Here is a 14572-nt window from a genome sequence, read left to right as displayed (position 1 = left end):
CAGGTATCTTCAGTTTTACATCTTTCCAAATATGATCTTTTGTTTTCAGTTTTTCACAAAAACACGGAAGCTGTCTTTATCCAATCCATTTTCAAATGTATGATGCAAGATCTATAAGTTAATGGCATTAGCTCCAGTTCATACTCCAGACCATGTAGTGGCGGTATTCCACACTTTATTTAAAAAACAAAAACAAAAAATGCCATAAAAAGAAGAAAAGCTTTGAAGCCAAAGAAGATAACAGAGGTTGTTCAAATTAGCCATTTTTACTCGCATAATACTGCCTTAAAAGTAGAGGGCCTTGATAATAGTTAGTAGTTTGTGATGTCCTAGTCCGAGTTAGACAACATAACTGGACAAGAACCGGATTCAAATGAAATGTGGGTCACAAAAGGAACTGAAAGGACGAAGGCTGCTAACGTGTTGCTAGCTGGTGGTAAGTTTGCTTATCATTCTCTTGTGTGATTCTAGAGCACAAAGTAACATTATTACTGAACTCACCGCTCATTCGGTTAAGTAGTGGTTACACTGGCATTATAAAGTTGGGAAAAGCATTCAGAAGTGTTAGTATTCTACCTCTGTAAACTTTACATATGTTTGTAGCTTTTGTCACAGCATGCCTCGCAGGAACTTGGGGTTACATATTGACCTAGATGGCTACAGGTGGATTCATATTTGACTGACATTACAGACACAGGTGAGTAACCAGGCAATCTGTCCAATGTCATTAAGCTGCTTTTTACATGACAGTGTCAGGTTTGCATTTATTGATATTTGTGACTGGAAAGTCATGCATCACTGGTTATGTACTCTACATCTCATTTTTGAATTCAAACTAATTGTAATCTTGCAAATTCTGAAAAAATGTGTGTTATAAGTTTGGTTACTATGCAATATAAACCCTTCAGATCATAACTATTCTATTCTATAATCTTTCATGCCAATCAAGCATTTTTTAATTTCTTGGTGACTAATTTCCTTTACTCTTGCATCCATGTTTCACTTTTAAGATAATCCTTCTGGTTTGAGGCTTTGTCCTGTTTACCTGGAAAGCTGCCCTTAACTCCAGAGTTCTTCCCATCATGCTTTAATTAATAGGAGTGGTTTTTATTAGTAAAGCAAAACAATGTAGAGACACTTCAGTACATAAATAGTTGTAACTATCCTGTGTACATCCTCTTTCATCCTCTGAGCTCGGGTCCTCTACCAGAGGCCTGGGAGCTTGAGGGTTCTGCGCAGTATCTTGGCTGTGCCTAGAACTGCACATTTCTGGACTGAGATGTCTGATGTTGTTCCTGGGATCTGTTTTAGCCACTGCTCCAGTTTGGGGGTGACTGCCCCGAGGGCCCCGATGACCACAGGCACCACTGTGGTCTTCACCTTCCAGGCCTTCTCCAGTTCCTCTCTGAGGCCCTGGTATTTCTCCAGTTTCTCCTGCTCCTTTTTCCTGATGTTGTGGTCACTTGGTATTGCTACATCCAATACAACGGCTTTCCTCTGTTCTTTATCCACCACCACAATGTCCGGTTGGTTCTCCATTACCATCTTGTCTGTCTGGATCTGGAAGTCCCACAGGATCTTAGCTCGGTCATTCTCCACCACCTTTGGGGGTGTTCCCCACTTTGATCTCGGGGCTTCCAGTCCATATTCTGCACAGATGTTCCTGTACACTATGCCCGCCACTTGGTTATGTCGTTCCATGTATGCTTTCCCTGCCAGCATCTTGCACCCTGCTGTTATGTGCTGGACTGTCTCAGGGGCCTCCTTGCACAATCTACACCTTGGGTCTGTCATGATGTGGTTTGTAGAGGTGAGGACGCGGACGCAGGCAGACCCAGGATGTATGTGAAAATGATGAGTTTAATGATGATTTCCAAGGAACAGAACAACGGGGAACAGCACGGAGAAACAGGCGACATACGACAAGGATCCCACGAGAGACAAGGACAACAGGTGGGTTTAAATACACACGGGGTAATCAAGGGGATGAGACACACCTGGGAAACAATCAACGGGGAGGACAGGACAGAGACTCACAGGAAAACAGGACTGAACACAGGAAATCTCAAAAATAAACACACAGAAACACGGATCGTGACAGGGTCTTGTCTGGTGTGGTAGATCTGAGTCTCTATTGCTCTGGTGTTTAGGGGCTGTTCCTGTGCGGCCAGGATGAGGGCCTCTGTGCTGTCCTTGAGTCCAGCTTTTTCTAGCCATATCTTAGAGATGTGCCAATCAGGTTTTTTCCTGCCGATTCCGATTCCGATCACCCATGAGGGCCGATCACCGATACCGATCACATAATTATTATTATTTTAATCATAAGCACTACCGGTTACATAATGTGGAAAAAGGAACCATGAATTCACATTCATTTAGACAAAAACTTGTTCTTAATAACTTTTTCCAAGAAAAAAAACTAAACAAAACAGGCATTGTGCAAATTGTACTGCTATCGATATACTATCTTTAACAGACTGAAAACACATGAAGGCTCTGAAGAGGCTAAATAATGCAAAGAGTCAAAATAAAACCTCTCAACATTGCCAAAAGATTCAAGTATAAAACTTAACATTCAAAGGCAAAAACAGGTTCCATTCAATAAACAATCCTGAATTACTGAATGAAAACTTCCTGTTAGCATGGCGGCTAGCTGATTACTGCTAGTTCTGAGTGGCTGTTTCTGACTGAGCGGAGTAATTATGCAGAACAGGAAGGAGATCGATTATTTTTTCAGAGATTATCTGTCTCATGTTAGGACAGTGAAAGTTTTAATACGTATGTAAAATTTATTTTTTAAAGTTAGATGCTGCAGCTCCAAACAGAGGTTCGGTGTGAGAGTCACTACCAGGTGGAGCAGAAGCGGCGCTCCGTCTGTCAAATATTACTACCTGTAGCGTAGCAGCGGTTCAACAGGAGAGCAGAACCAGCGTCTGACATCGCAGCTCGAAGACTTCAATAAGTATTTGTTTAGGATTTGTTGCTGCGCGTTTGCGCAGTGTGAAGGAAAGAGGAGACCAGCTGCACAGACAGGCTGGGAAATGAGATACAGGTGATCGGTTTGTGTGATCGGCAACAAGAGACTGTGATCGGCGATCACCGATCATACACATTATCACACATGATCGGTGGCCGATCGATCGGCACACCTCTAATATATGTATATATATATATATATATATATATATATATATATATATATCTCAGGGCCGTGCAGAGACCACTAAAGGGGCAGGTGCTCAACAACAACAAAAGGGCACATCTTACCACTTTCTAGGACAGAATATTAACAAAGCCTCTCAGCTTTCAGAGTTTAATAAACAATGATAAATTACAAAATTGTGAGATATACAATCAAAGCTAACGAACATCTCTATATAGAGCATAACACTATGTATATGTAAGATATTTTATTAGTAATTTTTTTTCTGCAGGTCTATTTTGTTATAGCAAAGTATTGCAATATTCAAACCCGCAATTTAGCAAGATATATAAATCAGAGCTGGACCACCAGACATATTTTGTCTTTACAGAATTACACTATTAAAAATATAAACAAGGGGGGATTTCCGGGTCAGCGCTGCAACAGGATGGCCACGTAGGAACAGGCTCCTCCGTGTCGGTATTTAAATCTCCCCCCTTGCTTAACTCGGATAATTATCAAAACTCCAGTCTAAACCATTTAAAGGGGGAAGATGCCGAAAATTAACAAGACCGAAAAGAAAACGTCCAAAACACAAGATACTGGTGAGCAGTCGGGAGATGGTAGTGAGGATGATGCTAATGCTACCACGAGGAAAGCTAGCGTTAGCTTACAACAACACGCGTTGCTGGAGAGTATCAAAACGCTTTCTAAAGACTTAAAAGAGTTTAAAAACGAGATGAAGCAAGACATAGAAGAACTCAAAGAAGATGTAAAGGCAACAATGAAGGAAGATCTCAACAGATTTAGGGAGGAAATGATGCGCGAGCTGCAGAACCAGAAGGGCAGCAACAGAACCAGAAGGGCAGCATCACCGAGGCGCAGACCCGAATAGCTGATCTGGAGGCGGCGTGCTTGGAAATGAAAGACGTGCTGCTTGAGACATTAGAAAGGAACAGAGCTATGAACGACAAACTTGTGGATTTGGAGAGCCGAAGCCGGAGAAATAATCTTCGCATCTATGGAGTTCCGGAAGGTAAAGAAGGTAGATTGGTTTCCGAGTTTGTCGCCGATTTTCTGATCAAACAGCTGAAGCTACCGGATGGAACTGAACTACGGATTCAGCGGGCACATCGAGCTCTGGCACCCAGAACACCTCCCAATATGGCCCCGAGGTCTGTAATTGTGAATTTCTTGTAATTCAACACAAAAAAAATGGTTCTGAGGAAAGCCTGGGAACAGAAAGTGGAGATGGAGGGCAAGCGCCTTTATTTCGATAATGATTATGCTTCGGATGTCATAGAAAAACGTAAAGCATATGGCCCATTAAAGGCAGCCTTAAAACGGAAAGATGTCAGATTTCAGACACCGTTCACAAAGATGAGAATCTTCTGGGACTCTGGAGTGCGGACCTACGAGAACGCAGACGAAGCAGCGTCGGATATGATCAAGAGAGGCTTCGACTTGACCTGGGTCCCAAGAGAGAACAAGTTGAAAGTGACCAAGGAGAGGCTCGACTCACTGTTACCATGGAAACGGATCAACAACACCGGGAGGGAGAAGCTCACAGAGTTCCAATGTGAGGACCAGTAATTCTGAACATTGAATCATAACAGGTTTGCTTTACTATAAAAAACATTTCAAGTAATGTATGGGCGATTTAAGAGCTGAATGACTTTACCAGCCGGTTTAATCCTGTTTTGGATATCAATCTTGTAATGTTTCTGGCCCGTCTGCCTGCCATGTTCTTCTCCTTTGCACTCACCTCTCATCAAGCTCATCTGGTTCACCTGCATGCTGCTGCGCTGGAGCGCAATCAGGCTCATGTCTCCCACCTGGTCACCAGCAGTTATATTCACTCTCAGGAGGGCAGACGGTGCCAGATTTTTGAAAGCCACTGTGTGAGTAAATATCCAGCATTCCTTCCTGACCTGACCACGATCACGATCTGAACTCTTTTCTGCCCCTCGGATTTCCCTGCCTTGCCTAGCCCTCATTGGATACTCCTCTGGCCTCTGTTTCCTGGACGTGACCCTGTTTCTGCCTTCCGACTACTGCCTCTTGCCTCGCCCTTGGATTTAGTCTGCCTGTGATCGTTTGTAAGTTTGGAACCTTTTTCTGTGCCCTGACCATCGTTCTCTGCCTGACCCTCTGAAAGGAACTCCATTGGTTGCCTGTCCTATACCCCTATCCCTAATTAAAGTACTTGTTAACTTTTATTCTGTGTGTCTGACTGAAATTTCGGGTCCTCAAGTTCTGATCATTACAAATCTCCCCTCTGTTACTAAAGTTATTTGTCATAGGTCTTTTGATAGATATTTAACCAAAATACCAAATGGAGTAAATGTTGTAGCGTTTACCAAATGTTGGACTTATCTAGTACAAGTAGACCTCCATCTACTACTAGAGGGGGCCCCCACCCTAGTGTGGTATTTTGGCCTCACCCCACCAGCAGGGATTCTGAGGGATGTCCTTACACATCCCTACCTTTGGAAGTTTGTTCTTTTTGTTCATCTGTGTTTTAATAGCTTGTTCAGGTATTTGTTGGGGGCTCTTTTTCTAAAATCACATGGTGACCTTATGAAACTAAATAATGACTGATATTATCAAGATGGTTTCGTTGAATGTGAACGGTATGAATAATCCTATAAAACGTAAAAAAATTCGAACTAAAATGCAAAAAGAGAAAGCACAGTTAATCTACTTACAGGAGACACACCTGTCTAAATCTGAACATGAAAAACTCAGGGGCTTTGGCTACTCAAAGGCATTTTATAGCTCTTTCAGACATGGGAGCAAAAGAGGAGTTACTATTCTAATTCATGACTCAATAAAATTTGATTGTAGCCATGATCTGTCAGATAAAGAAGGGAGGTATGTGATAGTGAAGGGGACTCTTGACAATGTAAAGGTAACACTGGTCAATGTTTACAACCCCCCAAATAGTAATAAACAATTCCTTAACAGCCTCCTCAATAAAATAATTATGGAAACAGAGGGAATGTTGGTCTGGGGAGGGGATTTCAATATGGTATTAAACACAAAACTTGATACATTGTTTGAAGAATATAATCAGATTTTTTATAACACCCCAAATTACTAGTAAATTCAAATCTAGAGCTCAACCATCTTGGAGAGATTGTAGAGCATTTAATGTTAATCACGTGCATATTTTCTGGCTTTGCCCGAGAATTACACAGTTCTGGAACGGAATACACAATAAGATTATAACAGTATTGGGTTACTCAATACCTAAGTCTGGCCTGGTTTTATATCTTGGTCTTTTGGACAATAGTGTACTTAATAATGACTGTTATTTGTTAAAAAATTCTGTTGGTGGCAGCTAAAAAGGTGATAACCAGGAAGTGGTACAAATCTGAACCTCCTACCACAAAGGAGTGGATACAGACTGTGAACTCAATATTTGAGATGGAGATTCTAACACATAGACTGAGGACACAGGAACAGCATTGCCTGGACAAATGGGAAAAATGGACAAACTTCACATCAACGATACAAGACTAATTTTGGAAATGGATGGTCCCCATCTCTTTTGTGTTACCAAAATAAGAGTTTCCCCCTGGTGTGAGATTTTTGTTTTGTTTGTTCTGTACTTTTTGTCTTTTATAATTTCTATGTATTGTTTAGATCTTTCCTTTTGAGTGTATTCTAATAACAACCAAAATAAAAATAAAGTTATAAAAAAAATAAAAATATAAACAAGGGCACAATGCAACTTTTTAGTGGACTAATCTATAAAAAAAAAGAGCTGCCTGTTTGCTGCAGTGGAGATGAAGATGGTCCATTCAGGAAAGCAGAGCTACATCAAACTTTAAGGTGGAACTGCAGAAAAAAGAAAAAAACAAAAGCAAAAATTGAATTGTTAATATATGTCACTATGGGAAAAGCCTACTGAGTTTAGCTTTTTTTTTTTTTTTATTTAAATCACACATTTTTGACTCATGAAGTTAACTTTCTTTTTTGCAAAACAAACTTATTTGCGCATGTCATTAAACTTTTCTTGATATTCTAAGTTTTTGTTTGTGACTCAAAGTTTTGCTTGTGATTCTCACATGACGCCATGGGCAGGACCTAAAATCACAACAAAAGATTTCTGATGTGTGCAATAAAAGTTTATGTTTGGTAAAAATGAGTTTTTAATTAAAAAAAGTATTTTAAACAACTTTTTTTTTAAAAAGGAATCATTACAATTCCAAAAGATTTGATTACAATTTTATTTTACTTAATGGGGTATATGCCACGAGAGGTGGTGACGTATTTCCGTTTGAATTTATTCCACATAGGTTGGTTCCGGGTCCTGCTTGCTCCTATTGTTCTTGGCCAAAGCTGCAAGATCTGTACCATGAAAAAGACGCAAAACTTAAAATATCTGTGAGCTGCTGGTACAACGACTGAGTTTTGTTGTGTGCCGTTGTTTCCAGTAATTAGCCAGTACCATCTGGTGCTTAGTTTTTTAATTTTCCAGCTGATATCAAGGCGACAGCGGACTGTAGCCAAAACTTAGCCACTACAGCTAACACGCGGTTTGTAGCTGCCTGCTATTTCAAACTTGAGGATATTGAAAATCCAGCGTCAGAAATGGGAAGACGGAGGTTAAAAGGGAGCTGTACGGTTCGTTCACTGGAATAATTTGTTGGAGGAAAATAATGCCGGAGGAAATCCACTGCTACGGAAACAGGCTGAGAACAGAGGCAGCGATTCGGCACAAGGTAAGTCAGTGTGTGTGTTGATGTGTTTGTGTTATAAGAGTATGAAACTATTTTTAGGCAACTCCTTAGCTTTTGTTTATATGACATATATAAAATACATTTAACATGCAGTCGGAGCGACGAGCCCCTCCGATACTGAGCAGGTAATTTAAGAACAGCCGAGAGCAGCAACGCTTTCAGCCCGATCCAAACCACACAGGTAGTCGGTCAGATTAAGGTCCAAAACCTTCGCTTTACAGCCGTTTAACTTTCACCGATCCACATGAATAACCCACAGAACAAATGGTACAAATCACGTATTTCCCGAATACCAAAAATATGACATCTACCTTTGTTGTTTCATAATTATAATCCACATTAGAGTGAATTTTTCCACTTGGCTTCTATAATCTGTTCTTGCTTTACCCAACGTAATTTCTTTTTTTTTTCTCTGAGATTCTGCTTAGAAAATGAAGTTATGAAGTTACATCCTCCCGCTGCTTTTTGTTTTTAAAATGGTAAATTTAGGTTTGCCTCGACTTTTATAAACTAATGCCTCTATGCATCATTTTTTGTATTACTGTTGGTACAGATATCAGGTGAACACTGTGCTTTGCCTGCTAGTAGTTTAAATTAATTTCAGCTGCACACTTTCAAGAGTATTCAGATTTTAACATGCATTTCTAAGTAGTATTTTAGTTCACTCTTACTCAGTGACTTCAGTGTTGTTACACCTCTGAAACATGTTTTGCAGTGTCTTTGTGATACCAGAACTATTTCACTTAAACGTTTAATTTCCTGAGATATTGTCAATTTATTTTCAAGCAAAACTCTTAAAAAGAGCTGAGGATTTATTAGTTTTGATTATGTTGTTCAGCTAAATATGGATGCTTATTGTTTTTTTTTTTGTGTGTTTTTAATTTTTCAGGTTTGCATTGCAACACCTTGTGTTTCTGAGCCATGATCACAGTGCCGATTACCTTTCCATTGGATCCAAGCACCTGGACCTGCTGACGGCATCCATCAGTCCACGGATCATCACAACGTGGACTAACTTTTTATTTACTTGGTTAAACTATGATCTTGAAACTGGAGCACCAGATATGCAAAAATCTTCCTGCAGACTTTGTTGGCTACCCTGATGGTCATCCTGGACGGGGCTGAGCCGGGCTTCCTGTCCTCCAGAGTGACGAGTTTTCATCACCAGTAAAGGCAAACAAGTCTGATGTCTGCTTAGCTGCTAGAAAGTATATTATATATTCACTGTTCATTTTGTTATCCTGTTTGTACCTACAATAAAATTGAATATCATTTGTAATACTCTACATTTTACAAACCTTTTTTCCCCATTTCTCAGTTTTTATGTTATATCAAGTATTTGCATGTAGATCAGGAATTCAAATGAGATGTTAAAATTCAACACATTTGGGTAAAACCAGCAAAGAAATGTGAATATTAAGCAATATGTAGTTAGTCATATAATTTAATATACTGAATAAAGCTGGACAATATGACTTACAAGATTTTTTTCATACCAAATTTGATTTTAATTGATTCCTCCCATCCTCAATTTCTATAATAAAATCACATAACATACTTTCAAAAAGTGCCTTTATTTCAATCATCTGTTCTGTGAGTTGTATGAGGGAGCATAACGGTCAGGATACAAGATTTTTTAATTGCAAAATGCAGTCATCGTTACAGCAGAATAAAGATGCAATTTTATGACAATGTCTTAAAATTACAAGAAGTCGTTTTAATGAGAAATAAAGATTCAGACTGATCTGACATAACTAGCTCAGTCCATGTGGTTCTGACATTTGTCAGTAATCAACAGGATGTACATTTCCACCTCAACTGACCAGGTAAGGATTAAGGTAAAAATAAAAAATAGAGCAAATACTGTAAACAAAATGGAAAAAGCAACTGATAGAAATACTTTCTATATAAAGAAAAACAAAAAACGTTAATAGCAGGAGAAAAGTTGTTGGCAACATTAGCTGCCAATCTCTCCCTCCAGGAAGCCATCAAACAGAACTCCTGTCCAACTCCAACTATAATAAAGATAAAAAAAAAGAAATAAAACGGGAAGTTAAAATAACAATGCCACTTTAATAATTCAGATCTAATGCGTTCTGGAATCCATTATTGATATTTTACAAATTTCACAAATCAATTAGAAGGTTTCACAAATGTTTTATTTATTCTGTTGTTAGTACAGAATAATCTAGTTAGGTTTGAAATGACTAGGTGTTATAGTTTTTAAAGTACAACATATTAAGAAAGCTCAAGATAGTGAAAAATTAAGTGTAATCGCCCTTTAGCTATTTTCCGAATTAGATGCTACATTCAGAAGCTAACTTCAGCTTCGACTGATAGCTTGGACACAATATAGACAGATCTATATATGTTTATATAGATATATATCTATATCTATCTATAAAGCATAGATATGTAGATTGGGCACTGCACAGATAATCAAACCACTGAACGTTTACATAGCACCTTTGTAAGCTTGTCCCTGTTAGCTACGTCAGACATGAGGCATTATGGTGAATACAAACGATTTATTAACTTACCTTTGAAGTTATTGTGAAGTTTTGACACATCCAGTTTAAATCCTTTGTTGTTGTTGGAGCGTTTCAGGACGTCTGAATAATTTTATAAGCATCATTAATAGTCCTAAAGCGGCTGAGGAGCCACTGTTAACATACTGCTGCCTGTGCACCGGAAGCAGGCTATGTGGAAAAAAAAATGTGGAAGTGCTAAAACGGAAGTCGGTGGCATATACCCCATTGAGGTTAGTTTTTTTTTTCATTAAATAATTGGGAAACAAATGTAACTTTATACTCTGCGAACCAGACCCTAAACTTAAAGTCTGGGTTGAGTTTTTTTCCCCTTCATTAATGACATACATTATATCTATCATGGTAATTCAGGGCGAGTTATTTTTAATTCTAAATGAATATTCTTGTTGGACTATTATTTAAGTGCTATTCTCCTTCAAGATACATTTACCTAACGCCAGAATAAATGCGATGTACATTATGCAGCAAAGGAAATTAGAAGATCGGACATATATCCATTATGGAGATGATAAGTTTTGGACGGGCGATGTGCCTCGTACACAGGGAAGAAGCTTTTTAGTTATCTAGCTTTGCTAGCAAAGTCGTAGCTAGCAGCTAGCTAATAGCACAACAACAGCAGCCTAATGTCTGTATGATAAAAATACTGAATCGATAGTTAAGAACAGTTTTTCCTCACCTGGTTGTCTCCTCCCGCTCAGTAGTTCTTCAGAGAAAGGCAGACAGAGGCCTGTTGTATTTCATTACCTCTCTGCTTAAAGCGCGACTCCGGGCTGAAGCAGAAACGATACTTCAGCATTCTCCGTCATCTGACAAGTAGCAAGTCTACTCCACTTTATTCACCAAAAACGTTATTTTTTTTTTTATAATTCACCAAAAACTGTTCTGTAATCTGGAACGTTCGCTATGCTGAGCTCCAGGTAGCCGCTTTATCTCACTGCGCGAGAGGCAACTGCGTCATGCGTCACGGGCAAAAGGTCAAAGGCTTATTATGTTGACAAAAAAGAAACAAAAAAGCAAATAACTTTAGTACATGTTTTTATGTGTCAGAAGAGGGCTTAGGAAATAATAATACCAAAAAAAAAAAAAAAATTGACCAAAAGGGCACTTGGGGGCAAGGAGCAAAAAGGGCAGGTGCTCAAGCACCCCCAGCTCCCCCCTCTGCACGTGCCTGATATATATATATATATATATATATATATATATATATATATATATATATATATATATATATATATATATACACACACACATATATAATTTGTTCAGGAGTTCATAATATATATTATGAACTCTGAACAAAGAAAATTAGCCTTTTTTCTTGATGCTGGAGAAAAACATTCCACAAAGCAGCATTCTGGGATTTGATTCCTTTAATAACTAGCAAGTGTTTTTTTATAGAACTTGAATGGTACATTTCCTTACACCCTTTTGTTTCTCATGCGTTTCCCTTTTGTTTTTCCTCCAACAGCAAATGTTCATGCACACTAAGCGAGACAAGTGTTGAACAGTCCACCTTAGCAGAACTCATGCACAGTTCCCGCCAGAGTCAAACCTCCCTAAATCTCAGAGGAAGTTCCCCCCTTCCTGAGCCTGTCATTTCTGGCACCTTCGGGTCAGAACCAAAATGTGACTTATGAGCTCAAACAGGGGAGGTTGTGCAGCTTGTGTTTTTGCAGCAACTAAGAGCAAAACATTTGGCTGAGCTATGCCAATTATTGTCCGAATGTACAGAGGAGAGACTGCAACCATGTAGTTTCTTTAGTGTAACTACATTCAGTTGCTCACCTCTTGTTGAACCCACTTGCTTTTGTTTCTTATTTTTGTCTAACATTAGGAAATAATAAATTAGGAATAAAATTGAATATAAATAAAGGCAAGGGAATGCAAGTTTATTTATATTGCACCACTGAGACAGATGTCCTTTACTGGAACCAATGCAAAAAATAAATTGGTGTTAAAATACAGATATTAAATCCATAAAAGAAAAAATATTTTCAAAAGGTCTTTACTCAGATAGTTTAAGCAGAAGCTGTATAAAACGCCAATGTTTTTAGTCCTGATTTCAAGGAGAAAACAGTTTCTGCACACCTCAGGTTTTCAGGTAGTTTGTTCCAGATCTCAGGAGTCTGAACTAAATGCTGCATCACCCTGTTTAGTTCTGGTTCTGGGAACATTGATGTATGTTGTTCAAAAGCTTTACAATGTAGTTTCAGTGCTGGGTGGTCTTAGGAAAACTTAACATAAATACTTCATATGGGAAACATTTCTCTTGACTTGCTTACTTACCTGCTATGCAGTGCATGGAAAAATATCTTAGTTGAAATAATCTATATAACAGGTACTTTTTCATCAATATTAAGGAATTATTGACTTACAGCAATCTCCTAGTTCTTACAGAACAGTTACTTTTCAGTTAATTTTGTTTTATCCCATCACACCAGGATAGTTGCACTAGAAACTAGACAAAAAATGCTTGGTAATATTTTGTGTTTTGCATTAAGCATTGGCACATTAAGCTTAATGCCAAAGTTTTAAGCTGGTCCTGTTGTCTGCAACAGGATCTGAAGTACCAGTTAAGCTTTGGAAGGCAGGAAAATGTTTCTTTACTCTGATAGTCTTCTGTTTCACTTCCAGTGTTCCTCAGTCCACTCATTCCACCTGAGTGAAGGAGGGAAGAGAGAGGAGCTTATCCATTTTTTTTACCTACATGCTAAGGGCCATGGCTATGTGTCAGCAAGGGTGGGGGGAGTTGAGGTAATTGATGTTGCCTCTGTTAGGGGTTGGGCTTCAAGGCGCATGTCATATACTGTAAATCAGAGGAGATCAGCAAGCCAGCCAGAAAGTCAGATGACACCAAGCACGTGCACAGAGCTGCTGACCCCCTCCCTTCGTCCACCACTCACCTAGTACTGTCCTTTTCACTGACCCTTACCAACTTATCCCATCTCACTCCATAAAGGATTCAACTATTCTAATAAATGAGATAATATAAATAGCCCACACATTTTTCAGTGTGATTGTTTAGAAATGACAATGTGCCACATAGGTATAAATGTAAAGATCAAGACCCAGTACTTGGATGATGTCATGAGTGTGTGTGAGTGAACCCAAAACACTGCCCCTCACTCTCTAAATACTTTGTATAGTTTTCATGGCGATTCTTTGACAGTTTTGCCCAAATAAAGCTGACATTTTTCTTTTTTCATACGTGAGAAACATGACATTTCACAGTGATTTGTGAAATGTGAGTTTTAGATATGAAGTGTATATTGGCCGACAGTTGCAAACATGCAACAAACAGCGAAACGAGATGCAAACAGGTGTATGATGCTAACTCCAAAACACACAATAAACAAACAAAAATGCTGCAATCACAATCAAAATTCTGCAAACACAAATAAAATGCTGCAAACACAAAAAAAAAGGACCAAGGGGGGGAAATGTTGCAAACAGCAAAAACAACAGCAACTCGCTCCATAAAACGGAAGTGCGCCAGACCACTAGGGGGAGTCAAACAAAAAGCAAATCATATCGGACCAGACACTCAGCAAAACAAGAAGTATAAGAGTTAAATGAAGGTCAGTACACTATTAATTTGTCACAAAACATTTTTAGGTGAGAAAGTAGTCCTCATAGCTTCATGTATCCAATCAGTTCATCCAAAATGAGGATTTTTTTTTTTTATGTGGTCCAGAGTTTTCAAAGCAGCATAGCTCTGTTTTACCTGCTAATCGCCTTCTGATCTTGGCAAGTCACTCTGTCATTTTCCGTTGCCTATTGTCTATTCGTAGAAGCTAACAAAATATAATATTCTTCTCTGGAGATACTTCTGAAGTTATTATGCTAAACTTTGCCACAGTGTTTTCTTCTCATACTAATTACTTATATTTCCTTCCTTGGATTTTTTTTACTATGTAAATTTGTAGTAAGAAAAGTATTTTAACTTATCCCTATTTTGAAGGAGTAATGATCAAAACATTATACTTTCACTCTTGGTTGTATATGTGTTCCATCTTCATGATTTTTAAAAGGCGCATGTCATATACTGTAAAGTTCAAGTCTCCGGTGAGGAGACACTGTTGGCCTCGGGTTTTACGGCTGTTGAGAATGCCATAGACAGCAGACATAGTGTA

The 14572-nt window shown here is 38.7% G+C and overlaps 1 long non-coding RNA gene across 1 annotated transcript; it reads right to left on the bottom strand.

Annotated features, from left to right (window-relative positions):
- Positions 1 to 8286: 8286 nt before the first annotated feature.
- Positions 8287 to 11605, bottom strand: LOC148160103 (uncharacterized). The gene is made up of 2 exons (XR_015762456.1): positions 10431 to 11605; positions 8287 to 9905 (listed from the first exon to the last, which is right to left on the bottom strand). It is a non-coding gene; the product is annotated as an uncharacterized LOC148160103 (long non-coding RNA).
- Positions 11606 to 14572: the final 2967 nt, after the last annotated feature.

The sequence above is a fragment of the Poecilia mexicana genome, unplaced genomic scaffold (assembly GCF_051168715.1).
Source record: "Poecilia mexicana isolate PSO_F unplaced genomic scaffold, ASM5116871v1 scaffold_3, whole genome shotgun sequence".
NCBI classification, from domain to species: Eukaryota; Metazoa; Chordata; class Actinopteri; order Cyprinodontiformes; family Poeciliidae; genus Poecilia; species Poecilia mexicana.
This window is presented reverse-complemented; position numbering and strand designations above follow the sequence as displayed.